This window comes from Artemia franciscana, chromosome 16 (genome assembly GCF_032884065.1).
Source record: "Artemia franciscana chromosome 16, ASM3288406v1, whole genome shotgun sequence".
In the NCBI taxonomy this organism is placed as follows: domain Eukaryota; kingdom Metazoa; phylum Arthropoda; class Branchiopoda; order Anostraca; family Artemiidae; genus Artemia; species Artemia franciscana.
The window spans coordinates 23,382,614-23,396,349 of NC_088878.1; the positions used below are offsets into that span (position 1 = coordinate 23,382,614).

The 13,736-nt window shown below is 35.4% G+C and overlaps 1 protein-coding gene across 1 annotated transcript in view; it reads right to left on the bottom strand.

Moving 5' to 3' along the window:
• The window catches only part of LOC136037241 (adenosine receptor A2b-like), a 157,513-nt gene extending 145,347 nt beyond the window's left edge, over positions 1-12,166 (bottom strand). The window contains exon 1 of the mRNA XM_065719856.1: positions 12,125-12,166. The gene's annotated coding sequence lies outside the window, so the exon portion shown is untranslated. The remainder of the gene's footprint in view (positions 1-12,124) is intronic.
• Between the last annotated feature and the right edge of the window lie 1,570 nt (positions 12,167-13,736).

Here is a 13,736-nt window from a genome sequence, read left to right on the forward strand (position 1 = left end):
CCTTTCCATGACGAAAGTAAAACAGTTCAAAATAGGGATGAGACCTTTTTATTGACAGTGAATAGGTATAAAATTATTTAACTGGATATTTCGAACACATATACAGTGTTCATCATCAGCAGTAAAACTGTATATGTGTTCGAAATATCCAGTTAAATAATTTTATATCTATTCACTGTCAATAAAAAGGTTTCATCCCTATTTTGAACTGTTTTACTTTCGTAATGAAGGCTTTGTGCCGTATTTGGCTCATTATGGTCAAAACATGGTTTTCTACAATCGGCAATGCTCTTTTATCAACCGGAGACGAAGCCCTGCCCGGACAATCTCAAACCTATTACCTCCGGTTCATTATATATATATTCATTCCAACATATATCATGCTACTACGGCGAGGCAAACCATAATAGATAAACTTAGCTAGGAAAAGGTTGTTCAGCCCCCTCCCCCCCAAAAAAAAACAACATAGACCAAAACTAGAAAAATTATCCATTAAGCAGAAGCAGAGGAAATTATTGTGTCGTTTACTAGACTATAATATCCTCGAGGGGCGCCAATCCTAAATGTGACCCTGCCGCGCTGTGAAAGATACCTAATACAAAACTTATTTATAAAATAGTGTTTTAAAAAAGTGATATTAAAAATCTGAAAGAAATCCAATGTAAAACTTATTGTTATAACGTGTTTTTAGATCATTACCATCCTCCCCACGACAATTGTTCAATATGGCCTCCTTCATGCGATACTTGTGAGGGTTCCCATGATTCTGTCAATGCTGGTGTTTTGAGAAGATTTAACTAATGTTCATTTTCCAATTTCGCACTTCCATACTACTTACTGCAAATAAATACTTCTTATTGTACTTGGGAGCGTATTAGCCTTCGTTTGCTCTTTACAAAAACAAGAGAATTTATCCAGCAGTGCCAAAAGTACAAAATAGTGACTTTAAACAACCCCACTTTATATTGCACTAACCGGTAAGAAATACCCCTTCAATCATAAGAATAATTATTGGATGTCAATATTTTGAAAGGGATGATACATCGCTTAAGATATTGATAGCCTTTCAAGCTAAAAAAGATGACAATCTAATTTAAAAAAGATGAAGAAAGAAATATCGCCAGAACAGAGTGAAAACGAGTTCTTACGAAAAGCTGATTGGCAATTTTTTACGGATTTTTTAAGGTTTCACATATTCAAAGCGAATTTATTAATGAGGCAGTTTTTAATTTAAGATAGGATTTTATTCATCTCGAAATACACATACAATATTTTACTTTTCCCCCAAAGGCTCTTTGGCCTTTCGGTCTCACTGTTTTTGACAGTGCGCTTGCGCACTGCGAAGGCTTTAGAAACTTCTCCAAAGGTCCCAAATTTGAACCAACAGTTTCTTAGAATTCTGATTTTTTTGTATATAAACATGTTTTTTGTTGCATTTCTCTTCTAGTTTTTTACAGTTGTCAATGGGGTGTCATGTTTTCGATAGAACGAAAGCTTGGTTTTCATAGATGTATCAATTTTGACTATAAGTTTAGCCATTTCTCTGCTATTAAAGACCAATAACATACAGGTATATTTACGTATAAGGTAAATTAGCTCACTTTTATTTTCAAGTTCTTTATAGTTTTTAATGGCTTTCAGGTTTTAGATCAATAGGTTCGTTGTAAGGAACAATAAGTAAGGAGCGACCCGACTAAATAGTAAACGGATCTCTAAATAATAGAACTTTAATACCAGTAGATCTACTAAAAGATTTTTATTTTTATGCTGATTTCAGATATATAAATCAAGTTTAGTCTTACCCATCAAAAGTTATAGAAAGCTTAAATATTGAAACCCCAAAATATTTTGTCTATTATCTTTGACAACCTGGATACAATTAAGCTCTTTTTATTTATTGAAATTATAAGAATAGAAGTAGTAATAGTAGTATCCCTAAATGGTATAATTTAATGCCCTCAGTCGTTCTCGATATATTACACAGGTTTCGTATTGGCAACTGTAAACGCAATGCCTTTTGATATATTTTAAAGCAATATATAGTTTTAAAGTATAATGGGCCATTTGCATAATTGTGTGAGGTTGACATGCCTTGTATACCTAAGGACATAATTGCTGGACTGTTCTACTATGCTGAACAAAATGGCCGTCTAAAAAATTTACTCGGATGCGTTTGGAAAATGAACGGGCTTGAGAGAAGGGCTTCTTACCCTCCAATCTCTTATTACTCTTGTAACGGCCTCAGAAATATTAATTTTGAATTGAAGTAGCAGCTTTAAAGGTTCAATGATATTTCTAGCTATTATAGAGTGGTGCTGCCTATTATATTGATTATATGCTCTTCTGAAAACCTGCATGCATACAGTTATTTCCTTTAATAGAAAATCCTAAAACGTTCCCTAAAAGTTTTGCTTTAATACCCTTATCGTCATTAGTTATATTGACAGTAGTGGTAGTATCAAAAGCATAAATACAAAATTTCTGGCTAGTTCGAAATTCCCCTCAACTTACCCTTAAAGGTTTAATTTACTAATATAAGTTATTCTTCAGATATTGCTTCATCGCCTTTTTGAAAGTCCACCGCCTATGTATTGCTTATAAGCTTCACCTTCATACCCTTAGCTTGTGTAGTAGCAGCATTAGTAACAGTGTGCGCATAGCATCTTTGGGTTCTTTAACAGCCCTTTCAACAAACGCTGAAAGTTTCAGCTAAATAAATACCATCAACCATTCGTGAAGGATTTCTGATGCATCCGCTTGACAACCTGTGTGAGTATAGTGTGTTTCGATTTAGTAACATACAGTTTGTATATATCCCAAATTTTTCGTCTTAATATCCTTAGTTGTAATAGCAATAGTAGTAGTAGTAGCTGTAGTATTAATTGTAGAAGCCTAAGCCTTAGTGGCAAGAGTAGTAGTAGAATCACTAGTTATAGTAACAGTAGAAGTAGTAAGAATAGAAGCAGTAGCATTAGGACACAAATATTTTCTTTTGATTAGTTCAACATCCCTCAAAAAAAGCCTATTTAGTTTCAACTTCAGACACCAAGCTGTTCCTAAGATATTGCTGTTACGCCCTTTTGACAACCTGTATACAAAGGGCGTGTTCTGATTCATTTCATCTTTTCCCCTCAAAATTTCTTGAAGATTATACCTTCCTGCACTTCTGATTACAAATCCTATGAGCCCCTTCCAAAGTTTATACGATCACATGTTCTACACATACCTTATATGCACCGAGTTTTAAAGCATAATGGGCCATTTGCATAATTGGGAGGGGGTTGACATGCCTTGTATACCTAAACTTACAACTCTTGCCCTGAGGGCTGTGGGGGGGGGTTGTCATCTTTAAACACATAATTTCAAACCTTTCAATAACGTTGAGCACAATAGATATCTGAAAATTTTGATTGGATGGATTTGGGAAAATGACGAGTTTGGGAGGAGGGATTAGTTGCCCTCCAATCACGTTCGACTATTAAAAAGACACTAGCCCTTTTAATTTCCAATTGAATGAGCTTTTTTTGAAGTTTCTACGACAACAAATGGCCATATCAAAATTTGTATCTGATGCATTTCGGGAAAATGCGATATTGGGGGGGGGATATCCACCCTCCGATCACTCTAAATCTTAAAAGGGCACTAGAAATTCTAATTACCAATCCAATGAGCTTCTTCGAAGTTTATAGGATCACCCTTTCTATATATACCTTATATATCACCAGGGCATAACTTACAACCCTTACCCTGAGGGCTCTGGGGGAGGGAGGGTTGTTATCCTCAAAGGCATAATTTCCAGACCTTTTATTTACCTTGAAGAAAATGTCTATCTCGAAACTTCGATTGGATGTGTTTGGGAGAATGATGGGCGTTGGAGGAGGGTTAGTTGCCTTCTAATCCTTTTCAAATATTAAAAAAAACACTAGACCTTTCAATTTACAATCGAATGAGCCTTTTTCGAAGTTTCTACGACAACAAATAGCCATCTCAAAATTTCTATCAGATGCATTTGCGGAAAATAAGAGGTGTGGTATCCACCCTTCGATCACTCGAAATCTTAAGAGCGACACTAAAACTTCTCATTACCAATCCAAGGAGCCCCCTCCGAATTTTAAACGTCCACCCTTTCTATATGAAGCTTATTTGCCCACAGGATATAACTTACAGCCCTTGCTCTGACGGCTGTGGGGGTTATCCTCAAAGACATAAGTTATGGACCTTTCCATTACGTTGAAGAAAATGGCTATCTTAAAATTTTGATTTAATCGATTTGGGATATGTTGGGTGCGGGAGGGGGGCTAGTCACCCTCCAAACAGTTTCGACTATTAAAAAGGGCACTAGCCCTTTCAATTTACGACAGAATGAGCTCTTTTCGAAATTTCTACGACAAGAAATAGTCATCTCAAAATTTCTATCAGATGCATTTAGGGAAAATACAAGAGGGAGGATTTCCACCCTCCCATCACTCTGAATATTAAAAAAGGCACTAAAACATCTGATTAGCAATACGATGAGCCCATTTGGAACTTTAGACGATTACCCTTTCTATGTAAACTCTATATGCCACCAGGCCGTAACTCACAGTCCTTGCCCTGATGGCTGCGGGGGGGGGTTCATCCTCAAAGACATAACTTTCGAATCTTTCAACCACGTTGAACAAAATAGCTATCTCAAAAATTTAATTGAAAGTGTTTGGGGAAATGGTGGGCCTACGAGGGGTATTAGTTGCTCTCCAATCATCTCGACTATCAAAGAGGGCAATAGCCCTTTTAATTTTCAATCAAATGAGCCATTTTTGAAGTTTCTACGACAACTCCTTTGATACGAAGTGCGTATCTAAACAAAAAAATAAATAATACATTGTGCCCACATCGCTCTTTACTTCACATCGCACTGCCTATGATATTTAAAATTTGGCTATAGATTGCCCCTATACGGGTCAAAAAATAACAACATGCCAGAATCAAGGACTTGCCAGCTGCAATTGCTAGCTACAAGAACAATTTTTTCTTCGGTTCAATTAAAAAATACCGTCTCCACCACAGCTTAGATACCAATATACAGTTATGAAAACTCCTATCTTGCCCATGAGAAGCTTTTGGTACAGAGCTCTGAACTTCGCGCTTCCTCCAAGCCCGCGCTCCGACGCGTAATTCGTACTACAGCACCACTGGTGGGAACGCAATTTTGTTTTGTTACATACACAGCTTAGATACCAATATTGGTATGTAAGCTGTGCTACCAGTTTCCTGTCTCCAGCCGCTAGTATCGCTACCGCGCACTGTGTCCCAAAAATAAATCGAGTTTTCATAACTGTATTGGTATCTAAGCTGAGGGCTCCACGAAAAAAAGAGTGGATCTAAGTCTCAGAACCAGCAAGAATCAGTCGAAATAAGGTGGCAAACTTGAAACGAAAAGAAATCTCTATCAATGAAGAAAGAGAATTTATAACAAAGAGAGATACAACGAAACATGAAGTCGCACTAAAAAAAGAGGAAATTACCACAAGTAAGCCTGCTGTTAACACAGTCTTTAAACTCTTTAAAAAGCTGAAGTTTCATTTGGGATTCAGCGGAAAAGAAACAGATTGCTTGGATTGGAAGGTTTCGATGAGACAATTGATTTTCCTCCCATTTGAAAAGATAATTTTGGAAGAAAGGAAGAACTGAAAAATAATTGAGTCGTACAAAAGACAAGTAAAGCTGAAACACATGTTACAAATATGCTGATGTCAAAAACAAATTTCTAGAAGTTTAAGCAGTAGTTTAATTCTTTTTCATATAACAGTAAAAAAAATTAAGCTTTATTCTTTTGTAGTTAAGCACAAATAACAGGCTGGCGTTTTGAAAGATGTGAGAAGGAAATGGCATCACACTAACTTGTGATGCATCTCTAGTCATTCTTAATTTTCAAAGTTTTTGGCCGGTTTTAAGCTTAAATCTAATATAATATAATATTTGAAGTATGTTTGAAGTATTAAATTCACCTTTTACCGTTCTAGAAATTTTATAGGCTTGTTTTTAAATCGACTCATTTGTAATTTTGATTTTAATAAAAATTGTATTGACTAACAAATATTATCAATAAATGTAGAAGTAGTGAATTATGGTGCGGGGGAATTATTTGTGGTGTGATTAATTGTGGTACGAATGGATGTACTATGTGGAGTTGTGATAGGAATAATCGTGGAAGGAGTACAAGTTGTAGAATTGGTCAGGGAAATAAAATTTCTTGAAGCAGCAGAACCACTGGGAGTAGCCGGGGTGGGGGTAGTTGGGATTGGAGTAGTGGTGTTAGAGGCAGTCACGGTATGAATAATACTAGAAGTCATGGTGGGAGTAGTTGAGCTAGGAATAATATTGGTATGAAGTGGTTGTAGTAATAGCCTTCTAACATAAAGCAGTCAGAGGAATAATCCTGGTCAGAACAGCAGGTCAGATAGTTCAGAGTAGCAGGGACAGAATTAGCTGTTATGTTAGAAGTTGTTTTGGGAGTAGTAAATGTATATCTCAGATATCAGGAGATATCAGATATCAGGAGTAGAGATAAATGCATATCTCAGATATCTCAGTAGTCGTAGTAAAGGCCACTATGGCAGGAGTGTCCGGGGAGTTATTCGTGGTAGAGGTGGTTCTATTGAGAGCAGTAGAAACAGCAACAGTGCTTGATACTTTCTAGAAAGCTAAAATATTCACATTCATAGGTTGGATACTTACTGCAAAGCAAAATATCATCATTTTTAAATTGTAACTTAGTTTATGAATTTAGCTAATGTTTAAAAATTAATGGCTAATCATTTAGGGTCATTCCTTAATTAATCCCAGAAGGACCTAGAATCGATAGAGAGGCATTATTTCTATATGTACAAAATATTTTTCTTATAAAGAAATAATGTTTCTCTTTAATACAATTTGATGAATATGTATCTAAGATGTAATTAAGAATATTCTCCACACTTAAGGAAATGAGCAACAATTTTTGGCAAGAGTTTAAGGATTAAGCCCCTTTAAGCGATTTTACGAAAAGCATGTTGTTGTGAATTGCTCCGAATGACAAGAAGCTTATATAACTGGGCTCCTTTGTCTCCGATCTATCCATTCACTGGGCCAGAGTTTCGATATTATTCAGAATTTTTCTTGTAGAAACGTTTAAAATTGCCTAGAAAAATAGGAAAATCATCTATCTTTCAGTAATTTTCAACTAATATTCGATGTATTTTCAATTAAAAAAAACATATACACTAGGTTTCAAAAATATAATCCGGTAGGTGGATAGAGCTGAATCCCAGCTATGGATTGATGGCAAAATTTGTGTCTTTCGTACATACATTAAACCTGTAGGAGAGCAGAAATGAAACTTGCCAAAAATTGCAAAGTGAGCATAAACTTCAAGCAGGATAATTTATGTTTTGCAGTAAAAACTCTGAATCTTCTTTTTGAATTGTCTCTATTGTTTTCTTTTGAACTTAGTGAGATTAGCCTCTGGATTGTCCATTCGTGAGTGTTTAATTATTTATCAATAACATTATTCACTCAACACAGACATGTGTCTCAATCTGTAAATTGATATATTTTCCTATTTGTCTATGATTCAATCTATCTTTCGGTCTTAAAGCATGACAATCTTATTAGCCTGGATGGAAAACGATGTTTAGGGAATGTTTTTTGAGAATAATGCGTCGATCTTTTTGAAAAGGGGAATCATTCCAACAAGAATCTACTAAAGTTTATTTGCATATTTTATTGGATTGCATAATACGAGTAGTATCTCTAAGATACTGTTTTACGGAAGGGGGGGGGGGTAATTACTACTTGATTTTTTTTAGCAAGATTTTAATTTGGGCATCCCTTTTTGATACATTTTTTTTAATTTCTTCTTGTTTAACGGGGAGGGGCATCACTTTCTTCCGCTGGTGGCACCCTTATATACAACACAGACTAAATGTAAAAACTGAGTAGTAAGACAAGTTTAAAGCAACAGAATATATGGCACTAAAATTCCTCGTCCCTACATCCCTATCATTTTTTTGTGGGAAGAAGTGTCAATTTAATAATTGATGGAAAAGTATTCATAGCCAAACTGACAATAACCATTTCCATGTGTGAACAAGTCTAATAATAGTTTAAGGCTTGGTAAACAAAACTTTGTCCAATTCTCCAATTTTTTAAATTTGACCCGCGTTTTGTTATAAATCAATATGTTGAGCAAAGCGCATGTGGTAAAACCATAATATGATTTATTGTTGATTTGTCTTAGTGGAGTGGACGCACCCCGTAGGGGGTATTTAGGCAAGGAGGGCAAAAAAATTCCGAGAGTGGGCAATATCAAACGTTGTATATCTAGATTATGCACGAAAAAAAAAGTTTGGGCTAACTTTTATTTTTTACTCCTTTATCCAAAGTTCTAAGTATTGAAATACTGGAGTAAACTGGCTTGGAAACTGGACAAAACCAAGCTTTTAAAGTGATAAACTTGACAAGGGCCAAAAACTCTCTTTCAGACTGAGTTGCTCACTTCCTCGTGATCTATTTATTCATTTCCTAATGATATTTTAGCTGTGATCAGAACTAGACTTAAGGGTTTTCGGAAGTTTATCCCCGTCCTGTCATCAAACCTTCTTTTGATAAGGTATTAATTCAACTTGAAGAACGCTCCTTCATGAAGTAGAAGGGGGCATGTCAAAATTTCAAATGACAACAATGTTAAAAGTATATTTATATTTGACAGGATATATACTCCCCACGTTTTCTTACAACAATAAAAATGAAAAAAGCCAAGTCCCAATTTCAACTATTTGGAATTTTAAATAGATGGACAAATGGAAACTCAGTAAGTCGTACTAAGTTGTCCAAAGTTGCAAATATTTGGGCTTTTGAAAAAAAAACAGTTTACAAATAAGCCTTTGCGATAAATTCTGTTCTGCGCCAAAAACAAGAAGTAACACAGAATAGGGACATTGTTGTAACTTAATCCACTTTGTTTTCAAAATAGGATCCAAATACATAACTTATTAAGCAAAATTTTCAAAGTGCCACCCTATGATTGCAGTAGTGGCACCCTTAGAAATCCAAATATGGCCATCCTTTAGTCTTGAAATTAAAAAATAAATCCAAGTGGTTGACTACACATATTATATTTTGATACATTTTCTATTGCTAAAGAAATTAAAAAAATTGCTTCACACATTTAAAATGCTTCAAAGTTGCTATCCCTCAAGTTCAAATTATCTGAATTCCTTATTCACTTTTATATTAATGTGCCGAATTTTTAATTCGTCAAAGACATTCTTAAGATACAAAGCTATACTAAAAAAGCCAACAAGTTTTGCTTTTAAACCAAATCTGCTATTTCTGAAAATATTTTTCTTAAGAAGATTAATTTTATTCCTAGTATGAATGTTTTGGAATTCTAGAATAGTGTCTCTCAAAGTAACTTCCTCCCCCCCACAAAACTGTCTTTGAAACTTTAAAATCGGTCCCCAAGCCGTGAGGCAAAAGAGGGTAGATGTGACAAAACATTAACTTTGGAAATATTCATTTAAGAAGATCTACTCATCCTTCTGCCGTTTTAGTTAAGTTTTTATTCGTCTCAATGCGTAAAATAGTCTAGTATCGATTTTTTCTCCAAAACTGCAGCTTTTACTTAAAAGGCGACTTTTACTCTCTCAATTCTTTACTTTTTCAAGGTTGGGATCCAAGCAACCTACTCCACCGACAGAGTTAGCTGGGCGTGTTGCTGTATTTCACACTTCTGGTGTTATTATGTATACAAATAAACGCTTTCCTATAAAAAAGTATTCTCTAGAGTTAAAGACACTTATAAATCAAACAGTTCGTGGCAAAGAACTGTAGTAAGGAGCGATCCGTCTGAATAGTCACCAAAACTCTGTAAAACAGAATTTTTATACCAATTATTACATCGAAACAATCGTATTTTAATGCTGATTTTAAATATTTAAGTTTCATCAAGTTTAGTCTTACCAATCAAAAGTTACGAGCCTGAAAATATTTGCGCTATTTTGGCAAATAGGAGGAAACACACCCTAAAAGTCATAGAATCGTAATGAAAATAACATCACGAGATTCAGCCTATCAGAGAACTTCATGCAGAAGTTTCAAGCTCCTATCTACAATAGGAATTTTATATATAGGAATTTTGTATTTTTTGCCAGAAGACAGATCACGGATGCTTGTTCATTTGTTTTTTGTTTTGTTCGCGGTTTTTTCCCAGGGTTTATCATATCGACCTAGTTGTCCTAGAATGTTGCAAGAGGGCTCATTCTAACGGAAATTAGAAATTATAGTGCCCTTTTTAAGTGAACAAAAAAATTGGAGGGCACCTAGGCCCCCTCTCATGCAACTTTTCCCCAAAGTTGCCGGATCAAAGTTTTGAGACAGTCATTCTGTTAAGCTTAGTCGAAAACCTAATAAATATGTCTTTGGGGACGACTTAATCCCCCACAGTCTCCGGGGGAGGGGCTGCAAGTTACAAACTTTGACCATTGTTTTCATATAGAAACGGTTATTATGAATTGTACAGACGTTTTCAGAGGGATTTGTTCGCGTTGGGGTGGGGGGTGGGTCGGAGTGACGGGGTTATGAGGGAGGATCTTTCCTCCCACATATTCCTCCCACTGATGGAGGAATTTATCATGAAGGAGGTGCAGGATTTTCTTGCCTTATTTAAAAAAAAAAGCAATGAGAAAATAAATACATTTTTTTTTTTCAACTGGAAGTAATGAGCAGCATTAAAACGGTGGAACAAACACAAAATATTACGTATATTAGGGGGTAATTCTTAAAGATTTGAGACAAAATTCAAGCTTTAGTGTAAAGAGCAAGGTATTGAGGAAATGTAAATTTCATTTTATTTATTCATATGAGGTGAGCCAAAATCAAAACACGCATTAATTCAAAAACGATCGAAAATTAAATTTAAAAAAACTAGTTTTTTAACTGCAATTAAGGAGCATTAAAACTTAAAAGGAACAGAAATTATTCCATATATGAAAGGGGTTGTCCCCTCCTCAACGCCTCGCTCTTTATGCTAAAGTTTTTTTTTTATTGTTTTAAAAAGTTGAGTTGTGACAAAGAGTCAAACTTTAGCGTAAAGAGCGAGGCGTTGAGGACGGGACGACCCCTTTCATATACGGAATAATTTCTGTTCGTTTTAAGTTTTAATATCGCTCCTTACTTGCACTTTGAAAAACTTGATTTTTTTAAATTTAATTATATAGATAAATACGAACGGCCACCTTCCCATTTTCGCGATTCCTGAGGAGCTGCTTAGTGGAACTATTAAATCATGCTAGTATTTTTGGTTAATGAGTGTAAATATTTGTTTTTTGGGGACTGCATATTTTTTTCGTTTTCTCTTAGTAGGAGTTTTGAAAATTTGATAGAAAGTTCAGGTTACGAGTAGTTTGACGATGTAGTACACATCATCATAATTTTTCTTTGTAGCAATTGGACTTTTATTCTACCAGGAAGCCCCTCAAGATATGCCAAAGTGCTTATATTCGACTATTTACTGCTTAAAATGGCATCTAAAGGAATTCAAAGTCGGACATTGGTTTCAGCGTGTGTTAATGTTAAAAATTATCAAGAGTAACAATCATTCTTTTTCGTTTTACATTTAAACGTTTATATGGGTTACATTTATTTTTTGTCACTTAATTTGTCCTTGGTTAATCTTTGCAAACTTATAAGGTTCTTGGAATTACAATTTATAATTGTATCTGAAATCACAAGTGAGACATTCCTAATTTAGTATATGATTTCTATTTTTGTTTGTGGCGTTTTCTTTTTGTGTTCTTTATGTTTTTACTCCCCTTTCTTTTGTATTCACTGCGTTTTTCCTCACTGTGTATATGAGATACTGTAGATGGTCCAATTACAAATTGAGAGTCTATATTAGCATGTTCCGGACTATATAATTATTTAATATAAAATTTCAACACATTATCATGATTTAAACCTATATGACTCAAGGTAACGCAGAAGATTGGGAACTAGAAACAAAGCAATCACTATTCCATCTCCATAAACAAAGTAGCTGAGATACACATGACGCGTCCTAGGACAGCTAACAAACACAGCAAACTGTTGCTCCGGCAAAACTTACCAGATGAGTAAATCCGAGGTAAGTCTATTTTGGTTAAATCCTGGAGAGAAACTGCTCCAGAAAACCTACCTTTGGAAAAAGTGTCAAAAAGAAATTTCAAGCATGCGGTGAAAGGAAAAGGCTTTCGAGAAATTAAGACGTATAGAATGAATCTCTACGTGAGAGTATGTGTGTTCACATGAAGACGTCTTTGTAGATTTTAAGTTTCCAATTTCAGAATATCATATCGCTGATTGACTTATCTTCGTAGAAAGAGTCAACCTACAAGCGCTGACTTATTATTAAACAGTGATGAATTTCTCTTTTTTTCCCGGCCACTTCGCAAAGATCACATGGTTTCACAAAATTGAGAGTGGCACCTTATCGATCAGAAACCGAAAGCTCCAGTACTATTTTTAAGGGGAAAAACGGTCAAGAAGGAACTAGCCCCTCTCCCATTGACCCCCCATTTCACATTCCTGCAGCTTTTTAACATTAAATGAAAATTTTTGGGAACTAATTTGACTCAAAATTATCCAAAAACCGGACAAATTTGCTTTATTACGGAGCACGTAAAGAAATTTAGTTTGTTGTTTTATAAAACCAAAGCATGTTCATATGCACCACCAGGGAGTCACAAAGAGAGGGGCAGTGTCACCCTTCTAAAAGGGAAAACAACAGAAACTTCACTTTGTATCTAGACGTCTATGCATTTGAGCCTTTTTTTTCTTGGATCGAATAGAAACCGAGCTATTTTAACTTTAACGGGCCCATTACTGACTGTCAGCACATTCAAAGTGCTTTTAATTATTAATTTTGATTTTTTCAGAAAATTGTCCAAACTGAAATCATGGTAGGGATTTTAATCTGTATTAGATCGCTTTTTAAAGGTTTTTACCCGCTCTAACTTACCCTTGCACTGTCCTTGCACTCTGCAAAAAGTAGCTAAATCCTTGGTCAGTTCAAAGACAGGCGAAGTTTAAGCTGAAGAATAGCTGTGACTTGCTGCAAAATAGTCAAGTTCTGAATCCGTGCAAACATGAACAAGACCAAATTGCGGAAGGTGCGAAAAGGCGCAGAATCTTTACTCAATACAAAAAAAGCCAACTCCTAATTCGGAACAGCGGTGGTCCTAGTCTCAACGTCTCAACTAGATGCAAAACAAGGAAGTACTGGCTCATCTAAGAGCCCATTCCAAGTCCAAGATGAAGTTTTTTGTCCTCAACTACCAGCTAATTGGTAAAACGGTGAGAATGTGTCCCCGTGTTTGCAGAGGAATCAAACAAATATTTTTGATTTCCATTGTTAAAAGTACGAAGTGGGCCTGTGGACCTTGCAACTCCAAAGCCCTCACATAACCATATTTTTAGCCGAATGGTATGCATTTTTAGTCTTTTTGAAGGCTTGAATACGTAAGATTTTCAACCGACATATCTGCCAGCCAAAGGTTAGTAGCGAGTAGTGAGGCCTTTTTGGATTTAGACGGACATTATTGCCTTCGAATTCAGATCCGGGCATTTATTGAAACTTCTTCAAGACGCAGGTACTTGTTAGGTAATAACATTTTTTCACTTTTGTGGATTATTTCATTATTTGCTACGCAATAGGGTTTGTTTGCCTATGCAAATACTTT